The 15,217-nt window shown below is 51.5% G+C and overlaps 1 protein-coding gene across 2 annotated transcripts in view; it reads right to left on the bottom strand.

The window, feature by feature from the left end:
• LOC138566692 (ephrin type-B receptor 4-like) overlaps positions 1–15,217 on the bottom strand; it is a 115,158-nt gene that overhangs the window by 98,539 nt on the left and 1,402 nt on the right. The gene's annotated exons all lie outside the window — the stretch shown is intronic.

The following is a 15,217-nucleotide window of genomic DNA, read 5'->3' as shown; positions in this document are numbered from 1 at the left end:
AAGTCCCCAGCGCCCTCCAAAAACCAGAAGAAGCTGAGACAGGACTTAGCACCCGCCATCTTAAATGGGTGCAAGCTTCAGCAGTGACCACCACAAGCCGACAGAACCCAGAGCCAATCACAGGTTTCGGAGCCCACCACAAGCTCGTGGGTCTCATTCTGTAAAGGTTGTATGGAGCCAGGGGTGTAGACAGGGTAGGGCCTGAGCCGGCAAGGACCACCCACAGCTTCAGTGCCCTGTACCACCCGCCAAAAACCCTCACTGGACCAGCCCTCAACCCCCACCAAAGTTTTGGACATCCTAAACTCTGCTGAGCGCACAACGGACATAGCGAGACACGTCACTCAAAGACCAGCTCTTCCCCTAAAAAACATTCACCCATCATCAACAAGGTGCAGGCCCGCGGCTGGCCATGCATTGCTGCAAGGGGCAAAGTGCTCGCTTTGGACGCAAGACAACACGGAGTACTACAGGTTCGATCCCGGGTCAGCGCTTAGAAACCTCTGGGTATTAATTGCGTTATAAATAACCTATCATACTCTGCCCTTCAGGCCCAAAGGCCTGTGGCTAAACCTCTGTGGTGCCATGTAGGCCAGGCAGGCCTCTCCCCGTTGGCCCCCATGTGCAGGAACCAGGTTTATAACCGACACTTTTAGAAATGCATTAGACGGATCATTTAACGAAAGTGAGATGGAAAGAAAGCAAAATGGCCGCCGCTGCCTTGCACTCACACGTTAAGTTTACATTTTCCAACAAAACTAAACTGGTGTATATGTTTTGGCAACCCGGCGTACCTTTCAACAAAAAAAACGGGTTTGTCCTCATCCTACACACCTAATTTATTATTTTATGAATATATATAAAACAACGCCACCGAACAGAGTAAGGGAGATCCAGCACGGCTGCGCCCTTTCCACACGGGTCGCTGGTGGAAATGTTAACCACTGGTGTATATAGACCCACTTTGTGGAAAAACAGTGGTTTCGACATCTCGCGATGTGGCATCGTGGAAAAGCCAGGTAGCGCGAGAAACAGAATTGCTTATTTCAAACACGCTTTGCTACAATAATCAAGTAGGCCGAAAACGTACTTTTCTTTGGTAGACGTTAATAACCATAACTTATAACATCGATATTACAACCTGTCGCAGACATAACGCTTGCGTCGCAATTATTTAAACGTGTTTTCCTCTTGCTTTTCCAGTACCATATGTTTCAGTTTTTATATTTTCTCTAGCACAATACACATTCTTTAACCTTGTCGCAAGAAATAGCATTCATTTATTCACACAATTGTGAAGTGAAGTGATTACAATATACCCATAATATCTCATCCAAGAAATGGTTCCAGGGGGAGCAACAGCGATGGTAATCTTTTCTGTACAAAGAAAATGTAGATGGGCGGACGGCCAAGAGAGAGAGGGAAGAAAGACTAAAGCGCAGACATCAGAGCGGAGAAGAAGTGGGGACATCAAAGCAGATGCGAGGATTGGTAATCGATCGATCGGCCTAGCCTCCAGGCATCAGAGGCGATCACAGAGCAGCAGCCGGGGAAATCGGAGGCTGCAGGACCGACGCGTCACGTGACCATATGTGCCAACCCTCACGGTTTAGGCGGGAGACTCCCAATTTGTATGTCAAAAATGTTGCTATTTTTGACTGTCTCCCTCCTAAAATATGCCGAACCCCAATGCAGTTCAATGGGGAAATTTCATTCTCCCGCTTTCAGTTATATAATCTCCCGCCCAGGGGATCAAAAATGTTGGCATGTATGCGTGACACATGGTAGGAATACTCGTCATCACTGCAGCTCCTGTAACAATCAGTGCAAGAGATGCCTGGCACCCCTTAGGCATCAACACCCCCAGTTCTATTAACGTTCAGTCCCGTGGAGCGACATGCCTCTTATCTCAGCAGACATTTCTGGCAGATCCTACTATATATAAAAGTCTGATATGGTACCTCAACGCCTATTGCCAACAGGTTCGATTAAGTCGTACGCAGCGTGGGATGACATGTTCCACAGCCATAGCTCTCAACTCACCCGCTTTTGGCGGGTGTCACCCGCCAAAGCATCTACACACCCGCCCACCCGCCAGCTCATCTGTTTCACCCGCCTTGGCAAAGGTGGGAGCTACGATTCATATTTTTGCCAGGACCTGATTTCGAGATCCCGAAATCGGGTCCCGGCGCGACTCTTCCTGCGCGAATGGAGGCGTGAAAAGCAAGTGTCATGCTTTTCACTCCTCCATTTCCTCCCCCTTCCCCTCCCTGGCGCTCTCCTCCAATGAGAGGATTGTGCCTGGGAGCATTCCTCCCCACCCCCTCCCGTAAAAGGTCAGCGACATAGAAGTAGGACTGCCGTTTCATGTTTTTACAGCAGTCCTACTTTTATGTTTATGGCCTTTCTGGGTTTTCACCCGCCTTGGTATCAAAAAAGGTTGAGAGGTATGTCCACAGCACAGGATGTATCAAGCGCAACGTCTGCTATATAGAGTGACCAGATTTGAAAAGTAAAAAAACCAGGACAGGGCAACTAACATAAAAGTAGGACTAACTGTTGAAAGTGGCTGTCCAGGCGCTTCACGGCAGTAGCGGTTGGAGAAGGGGGTTCAAGTGTTACTGGTGGAAGAAACTCATATTATAATTAATTCATCACCAACGAACACTATCTTGATTCCTAAAATGCAGCATTTCTTCTGTGACGACCTACTACCAAAAACCGGGACCACTGCATTTTCCAAAGGAAAAATAATCTTGAGAAAGGGGGACAGAGCACCAAATTCCCAGACAGTCCCAGGAAAACCGGGACGTCTGGTCACCCTGATACTATATCCAGCATGCAGTGACACGTCTATACAACGAGAGAGCTCACGCACAGCTCCTCTTATAATCACTGTGAAAGGGATTTACCTCCACGTCCCTCTTCCTCGTCCCAGTAGCTACTGGGACGAGTAAGTGTAAGACTATGAGTAATGAAGATTATTGATTAGTCATCCGAGCATCTCTGCTTAGCATTTGGTGATATCAATTGCAGCGTCATGCCTAGTAGAGAACGAAGCCACCACTCCTGGACCCTATGCATTCATGATGCCAGCATAGTGCCAGTGTCATTGCTGGATGTTCTGTGATCAGCGGACTGTGACTTCACAGCTCGCACTGCCTGGCTGATGTATTATAGTCCTCTAGTCGGGACCGTCCTCGGAGATGACGTGGCCATCTGAGGCCTATCCAGCATCCAGGTAAAGCGCTTAGATGCGTTACCTCAAAGACTGAGGCGCTTCCCACACAACGCAAGGCTGGCCTTGAATCTTTTGGAGTGAAATTCCACAAAGCAACCATAGGATGTGGGGGGGTACTCTGCAGGCCCCTTCTGGAGTTAAGGGGTGCATAGGCAGCACACAACCCAGTGATTTATAATATAATGTAATGTCCATTTGGGGTGCATTGTTCTGTTAGGCAGTGACATGGGACTGGGGAGGGGCACATTGGAGACCCTGCAGCTGTCACTTGCCGCGGTAGGGGGAGGGGCCTATCTTGCCAGGCATGGGCCGGTCTGCTGACCTTTCTGACCTACCCTGGCAAGTGAGGCCAGCACTCGGCGGCTACTCCAATTTTGGACATCCTCTGACCTATCCACCAGGTTCTCGTGTCGCCAAGATGTCTGGCGCATCCCTGGGACCAGAGGTCAGCGCGGGTCTCGCGTGAGACACACATGTGAGGGCGGAGCTGCACGCTCAAAACGTCCCACTGCGAGACGGAACCTGCCCCAGGTTTCATCTCGCGCGGTGACACCATGCCCTCCCTTTCCTGGCCTTGAGTTCAGAGGCTTATCGGGTGTACATATACATGTGTTTTCCTGATTTCGCCTGTCCATGATTGCTTAGTATGCGTTGAGATGCATGTCCCTTTTGCTTGGCTATGAGTCGAGACCTCTGTCCCCTAATGTCTTAGTAGAGTGGACGCCTGGCCCCGATTCCTTGTTATAAGTTCAGAGCACTGTCTCTGATTTCTTAGTATACGTTGGGCAGTCGGTTCCTGATTTCTTAGTATAAAAAGAGAAGCCTGTCTCTGCTTTCTTGCAGTAAATTGAGAGGTCTGTCCCTAATGTTTTAGTAGATTTGAGACGTCTGTCCCCGATTCCTTGTTATAAATTGAGAGCCCTGTCTCTGATTTCTTAGCATAAATTAAGAGGTTTGGTCCTGATTTCTTAGGGTAAATTGAGATGTCTGTCCTCTTTTCCTGCCTGTGCATTGAGAGGTCTGTCCATGATTTATTTGTAGAAATTGAGAGGCCTGTCCCTAATTGCTCAGTGCGAGTTGAGCTGTCCATCCCCGATTCCTTGGTATAAGTTCAGAGCCCTGTCTCTGATTTCTTAGTATACCTTGAGAAGTCTGTTCCTGATTTCTTAGTATAAAAGGAGAAGTCTGACTGATTTCTTCCAGTAAACTGAGAGGTCTGGCCTCGATTTTCAGTGATTCGGTCAGAGGCCTCTGCTCTGATGTCTTGGTGTAAATTTGGATGGCAGGCAGTCAGTCCCGTGATGTCTTCCTGCGAGCTGGAGCACGTGTAGGATTTCTTGGTTTAAGGCTCAGAAGTATGTTCCTGTTTTTGTTGCTGTCGAGTGAGGCGGAAGCCACTTCTTAGTGTCTTTGAGGTTAAAGACCGGTCCTGATTGCCCGTTTGAAGGCCGGGGCCTACCCCCGATTTCCGGAAGGGAGCATGTTTTCTGTGTATGAGTTTGGGCAGTCAGTCTGTGTTTTAAGTGAGCGCCAAACGAGGCACGAGGCCTGGCCCCATAACAGGTACGAGTCCTAGCCCCCATAAGAGGCACGGAGCCCACCCCCAATTTAAGCGTGGGCGAGAAAGAAGGGGTCAGCCCGCGTTTCCACAATGCCAGAGGCCGCGTCCCTCTCTCCCCGTACGCTACAAGAAGAACCCCAAAACCTTCCACAATCCGCACTTTGAGCGAATTTAACACCCCCAACCCCTGACACCAGGCTGGAACGTGTCCATTATTCTCAAAGCCTTCGGAAGAGCCCCCAACACAGGCCCAAAGTGCACCCCGTGCGCCATTTGCCGCAACAGCTGCGAGGAGGCGGCTCAGCGACAGACACAGGCCCCGGAATGCGGCCCAACAAAGGCAGAAAAACAACACACACAGAGACAACGCTCAGAGGAGTGCCCCCTCCCGGGCCTAGCCGCTTTGTACCGCCGTCCAAAGACATGCAGGGCCGCCTCACCCTTGCCCAACACCCTCCCCACAAAAGAGGACCCCCTTTCTTCCGACACAGAGCCCCCAAAGAGAAGGGGGAGAAAGTCTGCTACAAAATACTGGTCGAAAATTCAATTAAAATATTACACGCTCCGGCGGGCCACAAAGCCCCGAAAAATCCCGACCTGTGACTAATTACGCAGAGAGTGTTTAGCCTGGGTTTCTAGGGGTGGGCGTGTTTTCTCCCCACTTCTGAATAAAAAAAAAGTAACATTCCCAGAGGATTAAGGAAAGATCGGATTAATGGAAGATCAGAAAAGCGGGTAGGGGGGCAGGGGTAAAGGGGACACTGTGGGGATGTTACGCCCGAGCTATAAACCGCTGAGATGCTAAGATGCAGTCTGATTGGCCAGCCACCGGTCGCATACGTTGAATAAAAGCCCTCTGTGCGGATTTCGCGCTAGATACATTTATTTTAAAATGTATGAATTCATTCAGGCTAAAGGGGCGAGGGGGCATTTAGGCCTCTGCTGTTCCAACAAGACGCAGAAGGCATTAACACACCCTTCTGGACTGATGGAGGCCCTCATTTTGCCCTTCCGGTCAATAACAGACATATAAAGACCCATTATAGCCCGGCCCCTCTCCCCCAAGTCTCTGCTGACCTGAATGAGTCGCACAGATCATACCCCGGTACTAATAATTTTTTAGAGTTTTAGTAAAGCGCTGTATGCCTGATTTCAGCTCCTTCAAAGCGCCCGGGAACACATACAGGCCTCTCTCTCTCTTCATAGTACAACATGACCTGAACCTAAATCTACGTGTCCTTATTGGCTATGGGTTCCAATGCAAGGGATGTCATCAGGGGTCCTAATACAAATGTGAGCATTGTAATCACGCGCCATACACACTTCTATCAGCTTCTAAGCACTGTAGTAATCAGTGACGGGGAGCACACTGGACCGCTGGCATGTTAGCCCGTCCGGGTCCCTCACACAGCCTTATCTTGACACAGGCCCTGCGGAGTCTCCAGCTCTGTCCTGCCACCGCATCTCTTTTCTGGGTTCGAAAGCTGAGGCGGGCAGCAGGAGCGCCCGCTAAAATGTCACTCGACAAAGAGGCCTTCCCACAGAAGGGGTGCGCGGGGCTGGCCCCAACCCAGCAGAGCCTTTATATAATCCCTTTTGAATGAGATTCCGTGCTCCCCTTTCTCGCCCTCCCCTCCACGCCCCCCGTTAAAACCTGCAGATGGAAGCAGAAGGCGGCCAGGGGGTCTGACAGCAGTGGGCGAGAGGGACAGAAAGGACCAGAGATTAAGGGAGGAGGGGCGCATTGATCCCCAGAGCTCAGATAATGGGCAGGGGGGCTAATTCGGGACTCCGGCACCACCTATCCCCCCTTCCCCTCATTTTAAAAAGAGGCAAATTGGAAACTATTTGTGCTCGTGTGAGGCGGGGAGTGGGGCAGTGGTCAGGAAAACAGATTAGAGGGGCTCTCCCAGAATGATCTTCAAAAGCAGCCGCCTCGCAGAATAGATCACTCCCGTGCAGAGCCCGGCGCTGCGAGGCCGCGCCAGCGGCAGAGAAGCGCTTTACCGGTGACTCGCAACAGTAGCACAGGTTCAAACATTCTACGGATTAGGAAGTGACCTAACATGTGAAGGGGGATAATGGCTGCCCAGGTCATCCTGCGCTCCTACGTGGTCTCCAGCTCTACTCTTTTACTTAGCACAGTTGTTAGTAGGATATACACAGCCTACATAGCCTCTTTTTTTATGGGGCCAGGGGTTCTGGGGTCATTTATTTTATGTATAATATACCGCGGGCCAAGCATACCAATTGCAGAGGGTGGGGGTGGAGGGGGTGCTGGACACACGGCTCCACCATCGTCACCGTTCGGAATTAAACGGATGCCAGCAAAAACGCAACACAAATCACAACGGCATTGTGGGGTGGGCTTCCAGTTCCGAGGTTTATAGTTCCATGTTGTCCAACAGCTGGGTCTCATTCGATTTCGGGGCTCTACTAGGGTTCAATTCATGTTAGGAGGCTATTGGGCCTTGTTCGGATGGGGGAGGGGGATTTCCCTTTGGTACTTTTCCAAATGTGGGACTATAACTAGGTCTTGTTCTTATTGGGAGCATATAGTTTGGTACCCTTCCAATTGTGGGACAATAGTTGGATCTCGCGCCCAGTTGGGGTTTTTTCTTGTTGGAAGGATACATTTGACCCTCTCCCAATGTGTTGGGCAATAGTTGGGTCTCGGTCCAGCTGGTGGATTATAGTTTAGTCTTGCTCTTATTGGGGGGACATAGTTTGGTCCCTGTACAATTGTGGGGCAATAGTTTGGTCTTGTCCCAACTGTTGTCGTACTTTGATTTTGTTCTTACTGGAAAGATACATTTGACCACTTCCCAATTTGGGGGGGGGGGCAATAATAGGGTCTCATTCCAACTGGTCGGTCATAGTTGGGGCTTGTTCTTATTGGAAGGATACATTTGACCCTGTCCCAATTTGTGGGTAAATAGTTGGGTGTCGTTCCAACTGGTAGATTATCTCGTTCTTATTGGGAGGATATAGTATAGTCCCTTTATAATTGTGGGGCAATAGTTTGGTCTTGTTACAACTGTTCGGTCATAGTTGGTTGGGTCTTGTTCTAATTGGAAGGATACATTTGACCCCTTCCTAATTTGTGGGGCAATCGTTGGGTCTCGTTCCAACTGGTAGGTTATAGCTGAGTCTTGTTTTTTAAGCGGAGGATATCATTTGGTCCCTTTCCAATTGTGGAGTAATAGTTCGGTGTCGTTCCAACTGGTAATTTATAGTTTGGTCTTGTTCTATATTGGGAGGATATAGTTTGGTCCCTTCCCAATTGTGGAGCAAAAGTTGGGTCTCGTTCCAACTTTTCCCTTTTTGCGGATTATAGTTTAGTCTCTTTCTAAATGTGGAGCTCTTGTTGAGTCTTGAGCCAATTGGAAGAGTATCGTTTGGCCGTGTTCCAGTTTTTGATCGGAGCTCTATACGTTTGCCCACTTTCGAATTGTGGGGGTACAGCTAGGTCTCGTCCTATTTGGGAGGTTATACAAGCGTCTTGTTTCGACTGGGGTTGTTCAACATCTGGGATCCCGTTCAAATTGTGGGACTATAGATGCCAAATGGGAGAGAACAGTGGGGCCTCTGTCCAACTGGTAGCCTATAGTTTCATTGTGCTCTTATTGGGACGATATAGTTTGGTCCCTTTCGACATCTAGGTCCATAGTTGGGTCTGGCTCCAATTGAGAGCGTTCCAAGTTGATATATTTGCAATAGAGGGTATAGTAGGAATGAAAGAGGTTTAGCGACTGGAGAATAGCAGATGGGGATCTCTTTTCACATTCCGAAGACTCCACTACCCTCCGCTATCAGTGTCTCCTTTTGTGGCCTAGTGGTGTAGCCTAGTGCTCTGGAGTGGAAGTCAGGCGACATACTAGACCATGCCAAAAACCGTGCAAATAATTAAATAAATGAACAGTTTAACCTGATTCCAACTATAGTTGTATCTCGAGCCAGGGTGAAGTTAGATCAGATGTCGCCCTAATCTGGGCTGCCGTTGGGTCACTTTGGGAATGGGGCTACAGATGGCCTAACCACCATTTTGGTGGTATATGCATATTTTTTTCTAACTGCGATAAAGGAGGGTTTCCTTTCTAACTTGTTCGTATTTAATTCTTATATGCTGGCCTTGTTGCGATGAGGGTGGGAGGCACAATTGGGTCATCGGGGGGCAATGCCTGGGCTGCAATCCATTTGGGATGCTACAGCGGGACAAATTTGTGCCAATTCGACGGAAGGAGCCTGGCCCATTTAAGCCAGGAGGGCCTTCTGACGTGGAGGGCCTTCCGATGGGTCATTCCATTGGTCTCCTTGTTTCCGCTCAGGATGGAGCCGGGAGGGCACAGGTTGGGCTCCTGACGTGGAGGGCCTTCCGATGGGTCATTCCATTGGTCTCCTTGTTTCCGCTCAGGATGGAGCCGGGAGGGCAGAGGTTGGGCCCCTGACATAGAGGTCCTTCCGATGGGTCGTTCCATTGGCCTCCTTGTTTCCGGTCAGGATGGAGCCCGGGAGGGCACAGGTTGGTCCCCTGGCAGGCATGGAGGGCCTTCTGATGGGTCGTTCCATTGGCCTCCTTGTTTCCACTCAGGATGGAGCCGGGAGGGCACAGGTTGGGCCCCTGACATGGAGGTCCTTCCGATGGGTCGTTCCATTGGCCTCCTTGTTTCCACTCAGGATGGAGCCGGGAGGGCACAGGTTGGGCCCCTGGCAGGCATGGAGGTCCTTCCGATGGGTGGTTCCATTGGACTCCTTGTTTCCGCTCAGGATGGAGCCGGGAGGGCACAGGTTGGGCCCCTGACATGGAGGGCCCTCCGATGGATGGTTCCATTAGTCTCCTTGTTTCTGCTCAGGATGGAGCCTGGAGGGCACAGGTTGGACCCCTGACATGGAGGTCCTTCCGATGGGTCGTTCCATTGGTCTCCTTGTTTCTGCTCAGGATGGAGCCGGGAGGGCACGGGTTGGGCCCCTGACACGGAGGTCCTTCCGATGGGTCGTTCCATTGGCCTCCTTGTCTCCACTCAGGAAGGAGCCGGGAGGGCACAGGGTGTGCCCCTGGCAGGCATGGAGGGCCTTCTGATGGGTCGTTCCATTGGTCTCCTTGTTTCTGCTCAGGATGGAGCCGGGAGGGCACAGGTTGGGCCCCTGACACGGAGGTCCTTCCGATGGGTCGTTCCATTGGCCTCCTTGTCTCCACTCAGGATGGAGCCGGGAGGGCACAGGTTGGGCTCCTGACGTGGAGGGCCTTCCGATGGGTCATTCCATTGGTCTCCTTGTTTCCGCTCAGGATGGAGCCGGGAGGGCACAGGTTGGGCCCCTGACATAGAGGTCCTTCCGATCGGTCGTTCCATTGGCCTCCTTGTTTCCGCTCAGGATGGAGTCGGGAGGGCACAGGTTGGGCCCCTGGCAGGCATGGAGGGCCTTCTGATGGGTCGTTCCATTGGCCTCCTTGTTTCCACTCAGGATGGAGCCGGGAGGGCACAGGTTGGGCCCCTGACATAGAGGTCCTTCCGATCGGTCGTTCCATTGGCCTCCTTGTTTCCGCTCAGGATGGAGCCAGGAGGGCACAGGTTGGGCCCCTGACATGGAGGGCCTTTCGATGGGTGGTTCCATTGGCATCCCTGTTTCAGCTCAGGGTGGAGCCTGGAGGGCACAGGTTGGGCTCCTGACATGGAGGTCCTTCCGATGGGTCGTTCCATTGGTCTCCTTGTTTCTGCTCAGGATGGAGCCGGGAGGGCACAGGTTGGACCCCTGACATGGAGGTCCTTCCGATGGGTCTTTCCATTGGTCTCCTTGTTTCCGCTCAGGATGGAGCCGGGGACCATCAGTGCTGTTGCTTCCAAACATTTGAGCCCCTTGGATAAAAATACTGTTGCCCCACCGCCCCCGACCCCCCAAATGCCAGAACTGCCTGTATTTTCTATGAAACACTTTTACTACCCTCTTTCAGGAGTCTTGTGCCCACCCCCCTCACATCATCTGAGCTCCTGTAAGGCCCAGCCCCACGGTTTGAAGACCACCGCATTAGACTAAAGTTAATTATCAAGATTTTTGGAGGTCAGGTGGTGGGGGGGGTTCGGGTGGGTCTGGCTCCAATTGGTAGTCTACGGTGGAGTATCTCTCCAATTAGCCAAATGGAATGTGTGTTGTGCCCTTGAGGGGCTACTAATGGGTTTCATTGCGAGCGCCAGGGTGCGGGGCTGGTCCAATGCCAGGGCATCTGTGCCCGATTAAAAGGGAGATGAAAACCAAGGGCTCGGCGAGATCTAATTCAAGCCCCCATTTTATGGACATCCCGGGCACTACCTCTGGCAAAGCTGGAGACCCGGGTCCATTAGCCCCAAGCTGCAGGGCTGCGGTTATGGCTGCCCTTCCCCTGTTGTTTTAATGGGGTGTTTTACTGCGGATTTATTGTTTCTGTAAATCCCATTGTTTGTTTTGAGAACGGCCATGTGGTACCACAGGCTTGAAAGGAGAGTGCTGTGGCTCCTGGCCCCCCAGACCTCCCCGGGGAGAGCTGGGGCCTCGGTCCCCATTCGTGTATGGAGCGTAAAGCGCCCGGGTTCCAATCCATATTGGCCTACATACAGGCTGCTGGGCTTCTATGCCCACAGACCTCCATGGAAAGCACCAGGGTTTCTATGCCCATGGACCTCCATGGAAAGCACCCGGGTTTCTATGCCCATAGACCTCCATGGAAAGCACCCGGGTTTCTATCCCCATAGACCTCCACGGAAAGTGCTCGGGTTTCTATCCCCATTGACTTACATACAGACTGCTGGGGCCGCTATGCCCATAGACATCCATGGAAAACACCCGGATTTCTCTCCCCGTTGGATTACATACAGAGTGCTGGAGCTTCTATGCCTACAGACTTCCATGGAAAGCACCCGGGTGTCTATCCCCATTGGCTTACATATAGACTGCTGGAGCTTCTATGCCTACAGACTTCCATGGAAAGCACCCGGGTGTCTATCCCCATTGGCTTACATATAGACTGCTGGAGTGTCTATGCCCACAGACCTCCATGGAAAGCACCCGGGTGTCTATCCCCATTGGCTTACATATAGACTGCTAGAGTGTCTATGCCCACAGACCTCCATGGAAAGCACCCGGGTTTCTATCCCCATAGACCTCCACGGAAAGTGCTCGGGTTTCTATCCCCATTGGCTTACATATAGACTGCTGGAGTGTCTATGCCCACAGACCTCCATGGAAAGCACCCGGGTGTCTATCCCCATAGACCTCCACGGAAAGTGCTCGGGTTTCTATCCCCAATGACTTACATACAGACTGCTGGAGCCGCTATGCCCATAGACATCCATGGAAAACACCCGGATTTCTCTCCCCGTTGGATTACATACAGAGTGCTGGAGCTTCTATGCCTACAGACTTCCATGGAAAGCACCCGGGTGTCTATCCCCATTGGCTTACATATAGACTGCTGGAGTGTCTATGCCCACAGACCTCCATGGAAAGCTCCTGGGTTTCTATCCCCATTGACCTACATACAGGCTACTGGGGCTTCTATGCGCACAGGCTTCCATGGAGAGCACTCATTACATCCCCTTAAATGTAGGCGGGTGTATTTAGTTTAGTTTTTTGTCGTGTGCCTTATGTCACCCCCAGGTCCCTTATTAGCGCGTATTGCATGGCATCGCGGAGAGGATTCTGGGTTGAAATCCATCAAAGAGCGCCCCCTGACTTCATCGTCCTGATTTTTTCTTTGGCAGGAGTATTAAACATTTGCCCTTTTCTGTGCTGAGATCTGCCTTGACCCAGGCTCTACAGTCCTGCAAACAATCCCAAACACTGGGGCCACCCCTGCCCCAGCCCCTTTCTTACCTGTACACACCTTTCATGTGCCTTTAACTTTCCTCCACTTTACCCCCCACCCCCATGCTTGCTTCTGTTCTCTCACAGTCTAAGGAGATACAGCGCCACGACACCCAAGGGCTTTTTGTGCGCTATACAAATGTAAAAAATAAAATAAATAAGTCCTGGTGACACGCCACTGGTGGGGGTTTCCATGGCAGTGCCATATAACATCATATGTGTGTCCAGGCCGAGAAAATGGGGGAGTTCAGAGCATTTGTCCCGGGGAAGTACCATTGTGCACGAGGGCCGGGGGGGGGGGGGGGGGGGTTAGAGCTGGGTCTAGAAGCAGTGGCATAAAAACGCTTCAGGCGTGAAGCGGAGTGAGATTCGAGCTGTGTCCGGGGCAGTGCCATCCAAGGCTTTCTGCATGAGGCCGGGAGATTTTAGAGCTGTGTCCAGGGGCAGTGCCATGGAACCTCTTGTGTGTGAACTGTGAAGGCCGACCAAGGGGAAGTTTTCTGGCTTATGTCTCCTTTCACCTACACTGCAGGAGTTCTAGTTTATGTCCCCATTCACCTAAACTGCGGGAGTTCTAGTTTATGTCCCAGTGCACCTACACTGCAGGAGTTCTACTTTATGTCCCCTTGCACCTACATTGCAGGTCTTCTAGTTTATGTCCCCGTGCACCTACATTGCAGGAGTTCTAGTTTATGTCCCAGTGCACCTACACTGCAGGAGTTCTACTTTATGTCCCCTTGCACCTACATTGCAGGTGTTCTAGTTTATGTCCCCGTGCACCTACACTGCAGGAGTTCTAGTTTATGTCCCCGTGCACCTACATTGCAGGTGTTCTAGTTTATGTCCCCGTGCACCTACACTGCGGGAGTTCTAGTTTATGTCCCCGTGCACCTACATTGCAGGTGTTCTAGTTTATGTCCCCGTGCACCTACATTGCAGGAGTTCTAGTTTATGTCCCCGTGCACCTACCTACACTGCAGGAGTTCTAGTGTATGTCCCCGTGCACCTACACTGCAGGAGTTCTAGTTTATGTCCCCTTGCACCTACACTGCAGGAGTTCTAGTTTATGTCCCCGTGCACCTACACTGCAGGAGTTCTAGTTTATGTCCCCGTGCACCTACACTGCAGGAGTTCTAGTTTATGTCCCCGTGCACCTACACTGCAGGAGTTCTAGTTTATGTCCCCGTGCACCTACACTGCAGGTGTTCTAGTTTATGTCCCCGTGCACCTACACTGCAGGTGTTCTAGTTTATGTCCCCGTGCACCTACACTGCAGGTGTTCTAGTTTATGTCCCCGTGCACCTACATTGCAGGAGTTCTAGTTTAGGCCCCCATAGACCTGCAATGAGAGTTCTAGTTTAGGCCCCCATAGACCTGCAATGAGAGTTCTAGTGTATGCCCCGCAGAGGTGCACTGGAAGTGTTCTGACTTCCGATCCCCTTATACTCCACACCTTAGTATTTCAGTCCAGGGGAACAGGAAACATTCAAACCTTTAAACCAACCTGAAGCACCAGAAGCAAGCCATTAAGAAAACAACAGTAAAACCGCAACAAAAAAAAACCTAAAAATGCAAAGCACACGAAGGCTTCACTGGGAGACATCTCTGGGTTCTAAGCCTGGCACATGCCTTCAGCCAGTGCCCAGTTCCTTTCCCCTGGCACCTGATAACACGCTCCAAACTCCCAAGTCACGAACAAAGGCTCAAAATACTGCATTTTTCAGTGTGACGCCCCTCAACTCCCAGAGCCATGAATTGGTAACGGAAGGCGGGGGCGGGGGGTGACGACAGAAAATACGTTTTCCTTGGGGTTGTGGGGAGCAACCCACTTAATCCAGAAGAGGCGAAAACCTTGGAGTTCTTTGGAAATTTCAGACTGAAACAGTGTCCGGTAAAGTTCTGAGAACTCCAGGATAAAGCTTGAGACCAAGGCCCGCGCTGCGAGCGCTTCTCGGCATGCAGTGGACCCCCCTCTTCCGCGCGAGTTCATTAGCGAACACTATGCAATTCTCCAGTATTCTGACACCCCCCCCCCCCCAGTATGTAAAAACCTGTTTAGAAGCCAGCAGGGTGCACCGTTTGTTTTTAGGTGAAGGCCTGCGCCCTGGCTGGGCGCTCCCGCGACAGCTTTAACCAAGGCAGCACCCCCTTTCCTGACAAGGCATGGATGGGTCAAGGATGAACCTTCTGTGCATTATCCCACATGCCCCTTTGCCCGCTTCCTCCCTTACTGTGCCCTACCCGTGCCAGCGCCTCGAGGAGACGCGGAGTTTCATATAAAAGCGCCAGGGCCTGACTTTCGGAAACACCGCGCATCTTATCGCCGAAGGACCTCCGCAGCCGAAGGGGCTCAGGCGAAACCAGTCACCGGATTCAGGAGGCCCAGGAAGGACAGGAGTGTGGGGGAGGGGGGGTAAACCTGGAGACTACACAGAGCACGCGGGGCCAACGGTATTGAGGCGGCAATGAGCTGAGAGTATGACATGGCAGGGGGGCAGTCACACTAAGAATGTAAGGGTAAAGCTGGAGGGCACACAGCACATGCGGGGGCAAGAGCGCCGACAAGCAACGTGTAAAGC

Source organism: Ambystoma mexicanum, chromosome 1p, assembly GCF_040938575.1.
Source record: "Ambystoma mexicanum isolate Mex_15411 chromosome 1p, UKY_AmexF1_1, whole genome shotgun sequence".
NCBI lineage: Eukaryota > Metazoa > Chordata > Amphibia > Caudata > Ambystomatidae > Ambystoma > Ambystoma mexicanum.
Note: the sequence above shows the minus strand (reverse complement) of the source record. Positions and strands in the feature narration are given on the sequence as shown.